The sequence below is a fragment of the Hesperophylax consimilis genome, chromosome 16 (assembly GCF_061612785.1).
Source record: "Hesperophylax consimilis isolate HC1 chromosome 16, BYU_Hcon_1.0, whole genome shotgun sequence".
Taxonomy (NCBI): domain Eukaryota; kingdom Metazoa; phylum Arthropoda; class Insecta; order Trichoptera; family Limnephilidae; genus Hesperophylax; species Hesperophylax consimilis.
The window spans coordinates 32,053,394-32,067,563 of record NC_142851.1 but is presented as its reverse complement, the minus strand read 5'-3'; the positions used below and the strand labels follow the sequence as shown (position 1 = coordinate 32,067,563).

The following is a 14,170-nucleotide window of genomic DNA, read 5'->3' as shown; positions in this document are numbered from 1 at the left end:
GAGGACTTTCATAGATCTTTATAATAACTATGAAATTCAATGAATTTTTCAAATTTTGTGAAACAACCATTTCAAAGAAAGTGGCTATTAGATACAGGTGATTTATATTTCTATCCTACAGATGACTTTGTATTGCTAATTGATATTCTCATTACGATTTATAATTTTATTTTACCTCATGTAACTTTGAGTATATTATAACCGTCCGTTGATTATTTATCACTTTGTCATTTTAACCCGTTCATCTAATTTTTAAATCTACATCTATGAATCCATTGATTTGACATTTAATTTACTATAACATCATTTGTTTACGTAGGTGTATACCGTTTGAAAACATTAAAAAATGTACCTTGTTTTTTATAAAATGTTGTCATCATGTACCTGCTGATAAACCAAGAAAGTAGTTTATCAGGTTGAAAAATGTTAGTAATTAAAAAAAAAAATACAACATTGCCACAAAATAAAAATATAACTTTGAGTTGAATTCCTTACGTATACATTATAAATATCAAAGTTATCACAAACTAAATATATTCCAGTAATATGTCGAAATGAAATCCCTAATGGTAAAATATATTTTTATTATAAAAGCAATAAAGAAAAATTAATATAAATTGGAAAAAATTGAAAACCATCTTATTTATTGTTATTAAGTTTAATTTTTAGAACTCCATTTTATTTTTTTTATTTTTTATATATTCAATAATATTGTTATTTGGTTTATAAAAACAGTTTATTTTTAAACAAGTTCTGCTGTGTAATTATTATTACGCGTGACAGCTGTTTCGCCCTCTGAAGGCATTATCAAACTGTGGGTACCCACAGTGGGTACGCAAGTGGGCTACCCACAGTTTGATAATGCCTTCAGAGGGCGAAACAGCTGTCACGCGTAATAATAATTACACAGCAGAACTTGTTTAAAAATAAACTGTTTTTATAAACCCAATAACAATATTATTGAATATATAAAAAAAAATAAAAAATAAAACCATCTTGTTAACTTTAAAATAGAGAATTTTTTTTTAAACCCAGTTGTTCTATACTAGATTTAAAATCAGGTCAAAACTTTTAGTGATTAACAGTGATCTAAAATATATAACTAGTATATTAATGATAATTTTAAAAAGCTCCTGAATTAAAAAAAAAATTTTTGAACAATATTGACACACGATTGTATTAAATTATCCTGGAAAGAAAAATGGAATAATACAAAAACTTGAACTGGACTTTTCTATGCTGAAATACAAAATCATATTCCAAGTAAACCGTAGTTCCACGGCAAAAAAAATCCAAAAGATTTATTTGCTGTATATCGAGAATGAGAGTTGGCCACTGCTTTATTGCAGCTCATTTGATTAAAATTCAGGTATTCGAGAGTTCATATCTGCCAATGTGGTGTGGAAGATGAGACTCCTGACCATAACCCTTCAATTGTAAAAACCATTCTTCTGTCAAAGGCATGTATCGTTTGCTTATTAAAATCATCCACCAATATTCAATTAATTACGTATTTTCTGTGCCTCAACAACTCTCGCGTATATTCAATTCTAAATTAATTTCATAGATTAAAATAATTTTAATATGTGGAAATTCCTACCTCCTTATAGATAATACACAAACTTAACTGTAACTACACAAAACACTCTTTTTATGGTGAATTTCCTAATACGAAAAAAACCCTTTATGTTATTGGCGACAAAATCTGCTTTGACAATGCTAAATCCAATCAAATTGCATCGATTTTCAGAGAATAAACATTGTTCAAATTTTGTGCTCTTTGTTTTTTAAACCTCCTAACCTAACCTATAAATAACTCGCCTTTCAGCGAAGGTGCCAATAAATATGCGGATAAATACGATCAACCTCAAAATAATCGGCGCGGGGCTGACTGAACTATTTTTTCATTTGGTCCTGCAAGTCAATGGAATGGAAATACTACCATCCTTATTACTCATGTTTTTCCCGCCCCGCTCCCGCCCCCGCTCCGCTCCCGCACCCGCCCTGGCCAAGGTTCCTGCCGCGCCCCTGGTGTCGATGACTGGAGATAAGTGATTCGAGGATTTATCTTATGTTTAGAGTACTTCTTGTACAGCCTACGTTTTCAGGAAGTCCCCCACTGAATTATTTCTGGAAGTGCCTTTGGCTAGATGGTTTCTTGTCTGATATGAGCAAAATATACTGATCAAAAGAAATGAATAAATATTATATATGGATTATGATTTCTCATTACATTCATTGAAATTGTTTAAGTAAAGTGATAGAAGAAAATTTTTTATACAAAATTATTGACACCTTTACCTGACATTTTTTATTTATTTTTTTTTTTTTAAAGAAAGACAAACATTCCCAGGTTACGAATAACCCAACAATGTTTGAAAATCTCCTACTACCACCACAGAAAGCCGAAAATGTTGCTTGTGTTGTGATGGAGGACTTAGCCAGCCGAGGAATCGAACGCGCGACGCTCGGGTGAGACCCAAGCGCTATGCCCACTCAACCACTGACCGGTCGTAACCATATTACCGTTGATTCAATTTCATGTACCTACCATTAGATCAAGGTCCTCTAGTATGTATTATTGTGACAATTATACCACAGTCTCAGGATATAACTCAGTTATAAATAGATTGCACACACTTGAACTTTTATGCTAAAATCGCAGATACTTTTAAAATTCCCCTTGTAATGTATAAAGCTGCATTAATAACACATTTTAACGCCACTTCTTTTATTGAGGTCACTACATAACAGGTTTATGTCATTGCTTCTTTCTTTACTATTATTTTATTTGTTATGTTTTAACTTAATTTAATTCTTTAATATTTCTCGTCAAAATTTAATACTGCACTATCTATATATAAAAAAATAAAATAAAATTGTGTATGTAAATGGCACTTGTGCCGTAAATTCTTAATTCTAAATAAATAAATAAATATATAATTTTTTTACAGATGACAACAACAAACATTAGAGATATAAAATTGTTTTATTAGTCAGTTATATTATTACCTGTTTGAGAGATGTTATGGTCTAAAATTGAAGGCCAAAACCTATTTTCGTATTCCATGATATGGTCTAAAATTGTATGCTAAAATCTGTTTTCGGATTCCATATATAAAGAAAAAATAGATCGTGCACACAGCAAAGGATTAAGTCTGTTTATTCCGAAAATCACAAATAAATACGGGAGACGAACATTCACTTTTCTTGTACCTTCTAAATTATGTAAATCGAAAAAACGTTGAAAAAATGGTTAATAGATCAAGATATTTTATATTGATATTAGTATCCATTGAATGTAATCTTATGTATAAATATGCCTATGAGTGTAAGTATGTTGCCTGTGTTATCTATTTTATGCCTTTGTATTGTAATCACTTGAAATTTTATTCTTCCATATAGGTATATATTATTAAGATAAATGAATATATAATATGTCTCGAGGATATCTAGTAAGAAATTAAGCACTAACAAAGCCTTTCCTACAAAGATAAAGTTGGTTGTTTACAGGTGGAAAAAAAAAATTATCAGTTTTTATTTATTGTTATCACGTTTAATTTGTAGAACGCTATTTTAATTTTAATTTGTATTATCAAACTGACAGTTTGATAATGCCTTCAGAAGGCGAAACCAAATAATTACACTGCAGAACTTATTTAAAAATAAACTGTTTTTATAAATCTAATAATTATATTATTGAATATATAAAAAAAATATAAAAAAATAGGCAGTAATTTTTGATTGAGGTACTAGTGCATTTTGAATTATTTGGTTTCAGAGCACCTGACCGGACATCAGAAGGTACAGGTTTAATTCCCGTTAGCGGCATTTATTTTTACTCGGGAGGTATTTTCAATTTGTTTAGATATTTCAGGCGGCTAATTATTGCTTAGAAATATTTTTTTATATTATTGAGGTTTATCGTTATATGTGTGCTTAAAAAGTTATAATTAATATTGTAATAGCGAGTACTAATAGCTGAACTAACCCGATCAAGATGTGTGAGATGATGTAGAAATGCAAGGACATACTACAAAAAGAGCTACCTTTCTTAACTAATTTATCTTTCGTCTCCATTGTCAGCGGTATAAAAAATGGTATAAAAGCAGTCATCGAACCCCGGGAAAAACATTAAAAAGGAGTCGTCCCACTAAGAAAGACGTGAAAAACAGTAATTGCTTCGCCATCAATATTTCATTTCAGCGTGATCTATTTTTCGGGGCACTGTTAAACACACCTAGTTCACGGCAAAGCGGGGTAATGTGACACACAAAGAAATGCGTCCGAGTCGTAACTCACGGCTGATAAAGACGCTATTCTGAGGGTCCTCCTAACCCCTCTTTCTTCTTTACCCCATCTTCCATCTTACCCCACCTCACTCCGTACCTCGTATTCCGTCTTACCATGCTTTTCTCCGTCTTACCTCCGTTCCAACCCACCCCCGCACTACCCCCCCAAAACCGATCGGAAAACTCTATTCTAATCTGGTAGATTGGAAAATGTAAGCGGAAACCTAGAGACGTTTCGAATGTTTTTTCTGGTGATAGATTTAAGATAATTTTTCAAATTTTTTCACAAAATCTTTTTTTAAATTCACATTTCAAGCTGTAAATTTGGGGCTGTAATTTTATTTTCCTTTTTTAGATGCCTACTGAAGATTATCAGCATCTGTATAATATGTGTTTAGAAATAATTGCAATAAAAATTGTTTATGTCGCTACAACTTCATAGTATCCATTCGAGCGATTTTGATATATTATATCAAATTTACAAAAACGTTTTGAGCGAACGCTTGTTGTAATGTGCTAAATTTATTTAATCAAAAAATAGATTAACGAGTAAATCTAGGCGAATTAATTTGCTTTAAATAAACAATAAATGGTATTTTAATAATAATATAATATGTTTTCTTGTAATATGTTTTCACATATTTTGAGGAATGATTTTAATTAAATAATATGATGTATATACAACCAATCCCTCAAGTAGACTAGGAAAAATAGTAATTGAAGATTAGAAGATAATTTCAATAAATTGTTTTTAGATTTACCTTTTTTTCAAGCCTGAATATTTAAATAAATATTTTATAAATATGAGAGTCCCAACTGCTCCCAACCTTCTGAATCCTCAATGGTGTGAGGCTGAAGGTAGTGGGTAGGGGAAGTAGAAGTAAAAGAGGTTGGCGGGAAAGTACCTGACTATTCAGATCTGGTCATCAAACACTGCTAAAGCAAATTCAAGCAACGTCTCTATTCTATATCGTTATCTTCACAGAGCTATACTGAGATTATCTTCCACAGAAGACACAAAAAATAAAAATAAGATAGCAGTTTCAACTGGGAATCGAGCCCAGGATCTCTGTCTTACTAGGACAAAGTCTTTATCTACTCGACCATTGGGACCTAATTATTATTCGTCAGATTTGTTCATCTCATATTTAAAATTCAGAATTAATAATATCATCTGGCAACTGTTTTTTTTTTACATATTTTTGTCAGATATCTTTTTAAATGATCACTAAGTTCGAACGAATTTTGTTTTTTTTACCTAGATATCTCGGATAAACATTGAATTTTTCATTGGAACAACTTTTCTTTAACTTTTAAAGATTATATCCAACAATGTAATATATCTTTGAAGATGAAGATAATACTAACAAATCTAAAAGAAAATTATTGATAATTGATTAATTAACATTAAATAATTATTAAATTAATTATTAATAATTCCATTGACAACCCTGAAATTCTCGCCAAAATAAAATTTTACGTACCGACTAGAAATACGAGGCAAAGTGCTACATTTTTCTGTGACAATTTTATAACCAACTATGAAGCTCATACACCTATGAATAGACTACATCATTTTGGCAATAAATTTGGGAATATTGTAGACATGTTTAAAGATTCCGTATTAGTTATAAAACGAAATATTTTTAATCATTTTACTGAGATGTATGAATTCACAACTCCGTAGAGAATACACTTTTGTTTTTATATTTATATGTTCCTTAATACATATTTAGCTTTCCGTAATTCACACTATTAATTTGAATTTACCTTAATTTAATCAAAAATCATAATTTATTTTAAACTATGTAACACAACTGTATTACGTATTAACTACTTTTGTAAAAGCCCATTAGGACGTAAATAAATAAGTAAAAAAATTTGAAAAAAAAACCAGTCATATAAAATAAAAACAAGAATGATTGGACACAAAGTTTCTAATGAAATTAGTTTGTAACCTAGATTGTGTCTCGGATAACCATATCTGATTTTAATTTAGATTAAAATGGTTGATGTCAAAAGTATCGGAAAAATTAGTTGCAAGATGATATTGTTAAATCTGAATTTGAAATATCAGAAAATAATGAATAGGTATCAATGGTCGAGTGGTTTAAGACGTCTGTCCCGGTAAGAAAAGATATTCTGTGTTCAATTTCTAGTAATGACCGTTATATTTTAATTTTTCTGTGTCTTGTTCTGTTTCATATTTCGTTTAGAGTTAGTAGTATTATCTTCTTCTTCAATGATATATTTTTTGATTAAAGCTTTTATTTGAGAGCTTTCCTTAGGGAATTGCGTTTTCACGTAGTAAAAATGCCTTTACCGTAGCACGACTCAATTACGTGTATCGGACGACGCTTTTATATGACTAAAGATCACATAAATATAGTTGGTTTATATCGAGGGGGAGATTTAGTGATATTGCACCAGGAAATCAGGAGGGAGTGGCTGGAATTAAGAAATATTTTACCCCGAGTAAATGAATTTGGTATGTACGAGTTTCCATAGAAAGCGGGCTGCTAGTATTATTGAAATCCAATTTAAAATTTGATTAATATCATGACGCTGCTTGTCTTTGAAACACAATTAAAGTAAAATGGTTGTTCATTTAATGTTCAATGTTGGATGTTTATGTAAGAGAGAAACAGAGTTTGTTTAATCGAATCACGCTAAAGTGAGAAGGAAAATAAGAGTTTTATTTTAAAAAGATCGAACCAGAAAAAAATTGCTTGTGGAGAGAGATTCCAATATTTTTTTTCGATTAAAGTAATCGATTGGAATCACATCATCATCGCATGGCGTTCTTGGTTTGGGAAAAAGAAGCGGAGATCGATCACACATCAGTTAGGCTGCTTCGGACCGGACAAATTTAGAAAAATTTACCTGTATTCAAAGCCGGATGCCAGATGGCTCACGAGGAAGTAAAATAATGCATTCAGATACAAATTTTAAAAAAAGTATAGAAATCATCATTCAGCGTACTTGAAACATTCATTGATAGAAAAAAGAGCGAAGGTGATTACATTTTGGCAGATGAAAACGACTATAACATCCCTAATGGAGAACACCACTAAAAAATACTATGGCTTAAAAAATATTAATTAATATAGCTCAACAATTACCGATTTTAAATATACAAGTTTCATTAAATATAAACTTAGAATTAATAAATCGTTATTTAAAAATAAATAAAATACTATCTCTGCAAAACCCCCCGCTTGGTTGGCATCACTACTTCGGCAGATCTACGCGGGTTTTAAATTCTCGTAGTGTACGAAATATTTTTTGTCAAACTATCAGAAATTTATAAACCTAATTGATTCGCTGTTTTAGAAGGTACACCAACAAAATTACTGTTTTTTTAAGTGGATGAAATACTCTTTCAGATTTTAATATGACAGACGGACAAATGCAATTACAAATTAAAAATTTCTGATTTTTACGATTTTACGTTTTTTTCTTGTAAACTGTAGATATACCTTTATGAAACAAAAAATGTTTCGTTACAGTGATAAAAGTTTTTGTAATTTCCATTTATATTAGTTTCATATAAAAGTAATTGATGTGAAAACTTTGGCAAATCTTTCCCAAACGTGTAAAGTTCTATGGTCGGTGACTTTTTTAAATATGTTATTATTATTTGGAAGGATATGTTAAGTTTTTAGAGGCAAATAAAAAGCGTGGTGTTATTTATTTTTAACACTCCTTAAATTATATATCTCACCGTACTCAAAAAGAAATATAACAACAATATTATAAGTCCGTCTTAGGTTAGCACTGAGGTGATCCTACTCAAACAAAAAGTAAGCTTCTTGAGACGTCACATATATCCTTGCGATTTCACTGAAGTTTTAGTGGACGTTGGTAAATTAAAATATTGACAATTTAACTATTAAAACTAACTGTACAAATATTTAACTATTAAAACTAACTGTACAGGTATGTTATAAGGTTTTTTGGTAAAACAAATAATTTATAAAATTGAAATAAACAACATTCGGAATATTTTGGTTTGCCATATATATGCCTTTATTTGAAATTGTTTAAAATAATAAACACAGAATAATCATAATTCACACAAAACTGCGCTAACGTTTAAAAAAAATGAAGATCCCATTTCAATTTTTTTGATTTACATTCTAGATACCAATGATAAATCTATCAATAAAATTGATGTTCATAATCAACGTGGCATCATCACAAGTCGCTCTATTTTAATTAATTTAATGATTTTTGAAAATTACATATCTGAATCCATTGGTCTCAAACAACAAGTGAACAGAATATATACTAAGGTTCGACATCACATACTAATATATAATCTCCGATTGTTGGGCATCACTGGTAAACTATTGAGTTCGATTGTTAGTAATCTTAGCAAAAGGGTACTTAGCGTAAAGCTTAATTCTGTACAATCTTATATATTTGAGACCATAAGTGGGGTTCCTCAAGGGTCCCACCTAGGCCCTGTACGAGAACTCTCTATATTTCATTAGTCAGAAGTCGAGAGGAATATAATTCACAAATTTGGTCGCCTTTGTATAAATTTCAGTCTAATAGGTATAGGAAGAGTTAGGCACAAATTTCTTAAGTACGTAAATTTTAAGCTCAAAATTCCAATTGAATACATTAATTATGTCAGTTTGATAAATGAATTGCAGCTAATAACACTGTCTGTCGGGAGAATAAAGTCAGACCTGGTCGTGTTACATAGAGTCATTAACAATTTAATTGACAGTACAGCCATCGTTGCTACTATTAAATATAATGTGCCGACTAGGAGCACAAGACAAAATGTAAAATTTTTCTGTAGTACATACACAACCAACTATCAGACACACTAACTAAAAACGGGATGCATGATCTGGGAAACCAGTTAGGAGTACTGTTGATGCATTTATTAACTCCATTTATAGAACTAAGCATAATTTAAACCAGCACATTGTTGAATCTTATAAATTATAGTAGGATTGGTAATGTAGTTTTTGTGATTTGTCTTATATGTAGTATTGTTCTAGTAGAAACTATATAAGTAATCAAATAATACAGAAGTATAATTTGATATTACTGCTTTATGTTTTAATAATATTGTTTCATATTCAGTTGACTGTTCATGAATTAAGTTTACTGTTATGAATTTAAAATTTGTGTACAATTTTCCATAGCTCACTAGATATATTCCGTTCTTGAAATCCATGTAAAAGCCCGGCTGGGCGTTAAAACATATAAAATAAAATAATAAATAAACCATGTTATGTCTACACCTTCACACGTAAAATTGCGACTGTTCGTTTGTTTAAGAAATTGACATGTTTGAAATATTACGATTTCTTCCGCTGCCTCTTCGTTTGGGGATGGATTTGAATCTTATTTTTTCCAATAAATGCACAACTAGTAAGTTTACTACCCGGCGTCACAGGCTAACATATCTATAAAAATAAAATAATGGAATATATAAATTGAATAATATCAAAATGTTTACTTTTGGTTAAAAATATATTATCATATATATATTTCAAGTCTTCACAGTTTCTGCTATAAATGGTGTTGCGAGCTGAAAATAATTGCGATAACATGTAAAATGATACAACAAAATCAACCTCTAATAAATAAAGTTTTTTTAAAACATTTAGTTTAAAATGCTTTCTAATTTATTTTAGATTGTTGTAAATGGTGATTTATCGTTTATATCCAGGAACTGGAGTCGACAACTCTACGAACCTCGCGTAATGCCGATCGGGTATTACCGACATTATTTTACAGATAATGTCAACCAATTTCAGAGAAATGCGTAAATGTCGAGTGTGTACACTATTGCGACAAAAGTTGATAGAATGCATTGTCATTGACTTCGAGTTTATATGATGAGTTTCGGATCGATCGGATGTTTGAAAAGTGGGTTAATTTACGCTTCCAAGGCTTGCATTCTTTCATTATCGAAAACAAAAGTTGAATTCAAATTAATGTGTTTAATAAGCAGCACTTATTTCATAACACTAGAAGTTATTATTCAAGAGTTTTGAAACTTAAGCCTACAGGTTTTCTGCTTTATAGTTTCTTTTTTATTATTCTTCAGTTTCTCATTTGGACAAAACTTTTGTATTTCAATGAAAAGAAGCGGAAGATGACGCCCTTGAAACATTAAAGTATCTCATTCGAATATTATCAAATCTCACAAAAATCTTATCATTAAAAATATTATAGTCTTCTGAGAAATATATAAGAAAAAGACTACCTACTTCAAGTCGAGAGTTTTACGAGAATTCTCGGGACATCACCGGCGACCGGGAGATGCTTAAACCAGAGAATATAAAAAATGAAAATTTATATTTAAATTTAACAATTCCGAGACGGAACAGCTAAATCACGAGCAGTGCGGACTGGAATCATTGTTGGGCACAAAATGCGGTCTCAATTTTTTTGGTGTCTCGGTCGTTCCCTTAGAAATTCGACTTCTTTAAGTGCCTTGCATAAATCACCCTTTTATTCAGCCATTTTCCATTGTCGGGGCCTCCATTGAGCCGTGGTAGTTACCAAGACGCTGCCGGTGTGGTGGACGGAGGAAGCCGACTTTCCTCTGAGAGCGTGGCGGGAGTTACCGCTGACTGCTTGGGAAGGATGTAGACATTCAGATAATGTGTGAAAAAAGGCTTACTAGAAAAAAGTTTTTTAAGAACATCCTTAGATGATCGTAAAAGAGGGTTGGCTCTTTTAAAAATGTGAATACGTCACAAGAATCCCAAGTGCTGCCAACTCTTCGAAGCCAGTGGGACTATGTCTTCCCCATTTGGGGTATGTTATGAGGTTGGAGGGAGTGGTGATGGGAAAAATGGAAGGCTGAACAGTTCTTGGCTATTTAGAGCTGGTCATCAAACACGTATAAAACAAATTTTAGTTTTCTAATGATGGTCCTTGAACAGGGCAATACAAACGTACCTAGCATTCTGGGTCAGGGATTGCAATTACGTTAGATGTCTGTATCATGACCTCGTGAGAGCTACAACTACCGAAACCAGAGGAACTATGGCACCTAATACTATGATGAAAGAAGACTAGGGCATATTTTCAGCATGGCTTGTAGTATACTGTTTTTTTTTAAATAATTCAATAACCGATTAATTTAAATGCATATTCTGCATTTACTCATATTCTTGACAATTAGCTTTGTTTCACCGTGCATGTCACACTTATCCTTTATCCGTGTGCTAATTCTCAACACATTGAGGTATTTAGATACGGTCGATATTACTTGCAGAATGAAAGACTTTTCATTTTACACGTCTCTTTCGACCCATCACCTTGGGTGGATTCATGCATCCGTCCCTCCTTGACACACTACTCACCTTTCACAACCTTTTTCCTTCACAGAACTTCCTTTCCCTTCTTTCATTAAAAAGACCATCCACACGGCATCTCCAAAGATGACATAGGCTCTAAGGGAAAGAATTTTCCTCATAGCCTAATGTATGGTTAATTAAAAAAAATCAGTGTAAAATTTTATTCCCGTGCGGGAAGCATAAAAAAGGGCGTGGCAGCTGCCGATGTTGCCCGAATCCTTCCAAACACAACGAACGGAGTCGCCGGTGACCGCCCGCCGAGCCACCGCCTGAAACATTTGGGTTACCGGCGCGCCAACTCCAAGCGCCCCTTGAGTTTTCCAACATTGAAAAGCCAATTTACACGGCTACTGATTATGGTAAAACCCTATTTACCGATGAAACGTAAAAGCATTGCTTTACCTACCTTTTATAGTAAAATTTGTACAATATCTCGGCGTGCATATCTGAAACCTGTACCCGGCGAGTACTTGTAACCAACTGAACCCCGCGTATCTCACAGCAGTCAATGATCCGATATGTTTGGCCCATACTTCGAACGTCAACGCTCTATCTATACGCTTCAATGATCCAACCAAAGATTGCCATCAAATTGATAATTTATTTATGCGTTTGCAAGAAAGTGTTTCTCCGAAATGTGTTGACTGTTAAATACATTTTCAATTTATGAATTTAACCAATAAATATTTCAATTTCAATAATTTAAACAGTATTCTCTTACCGAGTGGCGTTCTAAAAGTATCTTCAAAATATCTAGAGTGCCTTTTTAAATGTTAATTCAAAAATAATTTGTCGGATTTATCCATTTCGTGTTATTTAAATGATTAATAAATTTAAGAAGAGTTAGAACCGGAAATAAAGCATTCACAAGTATGACAAAGTAACCCTAAGATGGCCTGCAAGTTTATACAGTGATGATGTTTTTTAGAAAACTTTATTAGTAAAGCGATTATTCCATATATCATTCGCTTTTACATGTAGAAATTATATAAGCACGATTATTAAAGTGATTTGTTTTTAGGGTATTATGCCGTTAAGCCAATGTTTCGGAAAGCATTTTAGTGCCAATACTTTGGACTTGTTCCTGAAGTCCTGGGAAGACCCAGAACACATAGAGCACGTTCAATTACAGAGGCCATTCAAAAGGAATTTCATAATAATCAAACTAATATTAATAAATACTCAGGGCGCTCAATAGTTCTTGCTGATAACTGAACATCAAAATGAAATATAAAAAACTATTTAAAATTATATTCTAATACCAGTTCTTAGAGGATTGGAGTTTTCATCACAGTATGACGTGTACATACATAAGCACACACGTCACCACAATCTTTACACGATGATGGACAATGTAATGATCTTCGAATTGTTGAATAAAGGAGGATGTTGCGCAAACGGCAAACGTTTAATTTTTTAAGATTAAGATTTTTTTGTTTATTTTGCCTAGACCGCCTAACGTCTTAGTAGATTAAGGGATTCAATTTAAAATATATATTCCTGAGTCCCTGAATTATCTGTTTCTACCTTGCATGAATTATAAATCTCGACATCTTTGTTTCACAATGGCTACACTAAAGATAACTTGAATAGACCAGTATTCTATATATGGCTCTCAAGGAATATAAGTCACAAGGTGCGGAAATGTTCCGGAATAGCGCCAGCGGTAAATGTCAGCCTTGTTCAGTCCTAAAGCTTCCTGCAAACACTCGCGGGAGACACTACATCAAAAGACGCGAATTATCCACAAATATAGTAATAAGAAGAATACAAAAGAAGCTAAAGCTTTTTATGCGGAGACTGCAAATTGCTTAATAATTGTATTTAACTTGATATTATGTAGATTTGGCGGATTTAACTCGAATTTTCGAAGCCCGCGAGTTTTTCGCCGTGTTTTCCGAATGCTTGGCGGAAACTGTCGGTTGGGGCGGAAACTCCCACCGCGCGCCTCCCCTCGGCTGTAGGGGATTGAGGGGCAGGAAGCGGGTGGTTCTCAGGGGGTATAAATAACGGCGGGCACCTATGGAACTCGGCTAACTAACGACGCCGACGCCCAAGTAGAGCGATTGTGGAGGAGATTCAACGTCGCGGTGCTGTGCGGCGGTAACCTTGTGATGACGGTCTCGGGGTTAAACGTACCCATTTCACGACAACTTTGTATGACCTGACACTGTGATCCTGTTCAATGAGATCCATCTGTCGAAACTGTACTCCATCAATGTTCAGAACCCACGATATGTAGATAAAATACAATAAAAAACCCGACAAATTTAACTGAATAAATTGAGGTATCTTTTTTACCTGATTGATATAATGAAATTAAACAAATACATTTGATTACTTATCACCCTTTTACAGTTGATGTTGGCTGCGTGAGGTTGGGTCGTATCTCTGACTCGTTCGTGTAAAAAACGATACGCATGTGTAATGAGTTATCGGCTTCCGTATTTCGTTTCTCGCATTTAGTAATCTCTTTCTGCATTCAGCGCGTTTCTCAGCCGCCACACTCGCTGCCAAAACTAGTCGCGATGCAGAAAGAGA

General features: G+C 32.7%; 1 protein-coding gene across 1 annotated transcript in view; it reads right to left on the bottom strand.

Annotated features, from left to right (window-relative positions):
• Positions 1-14,170, bottom strand: part of LOC149417041 (protein turtle homolog A-like) — a 1,249,058-nt gene that overhangs the window by 378,241 nt on the left and 856,647 nt on the right. The gene's annotated exons all lie outside the window — the stretch shown is intronic.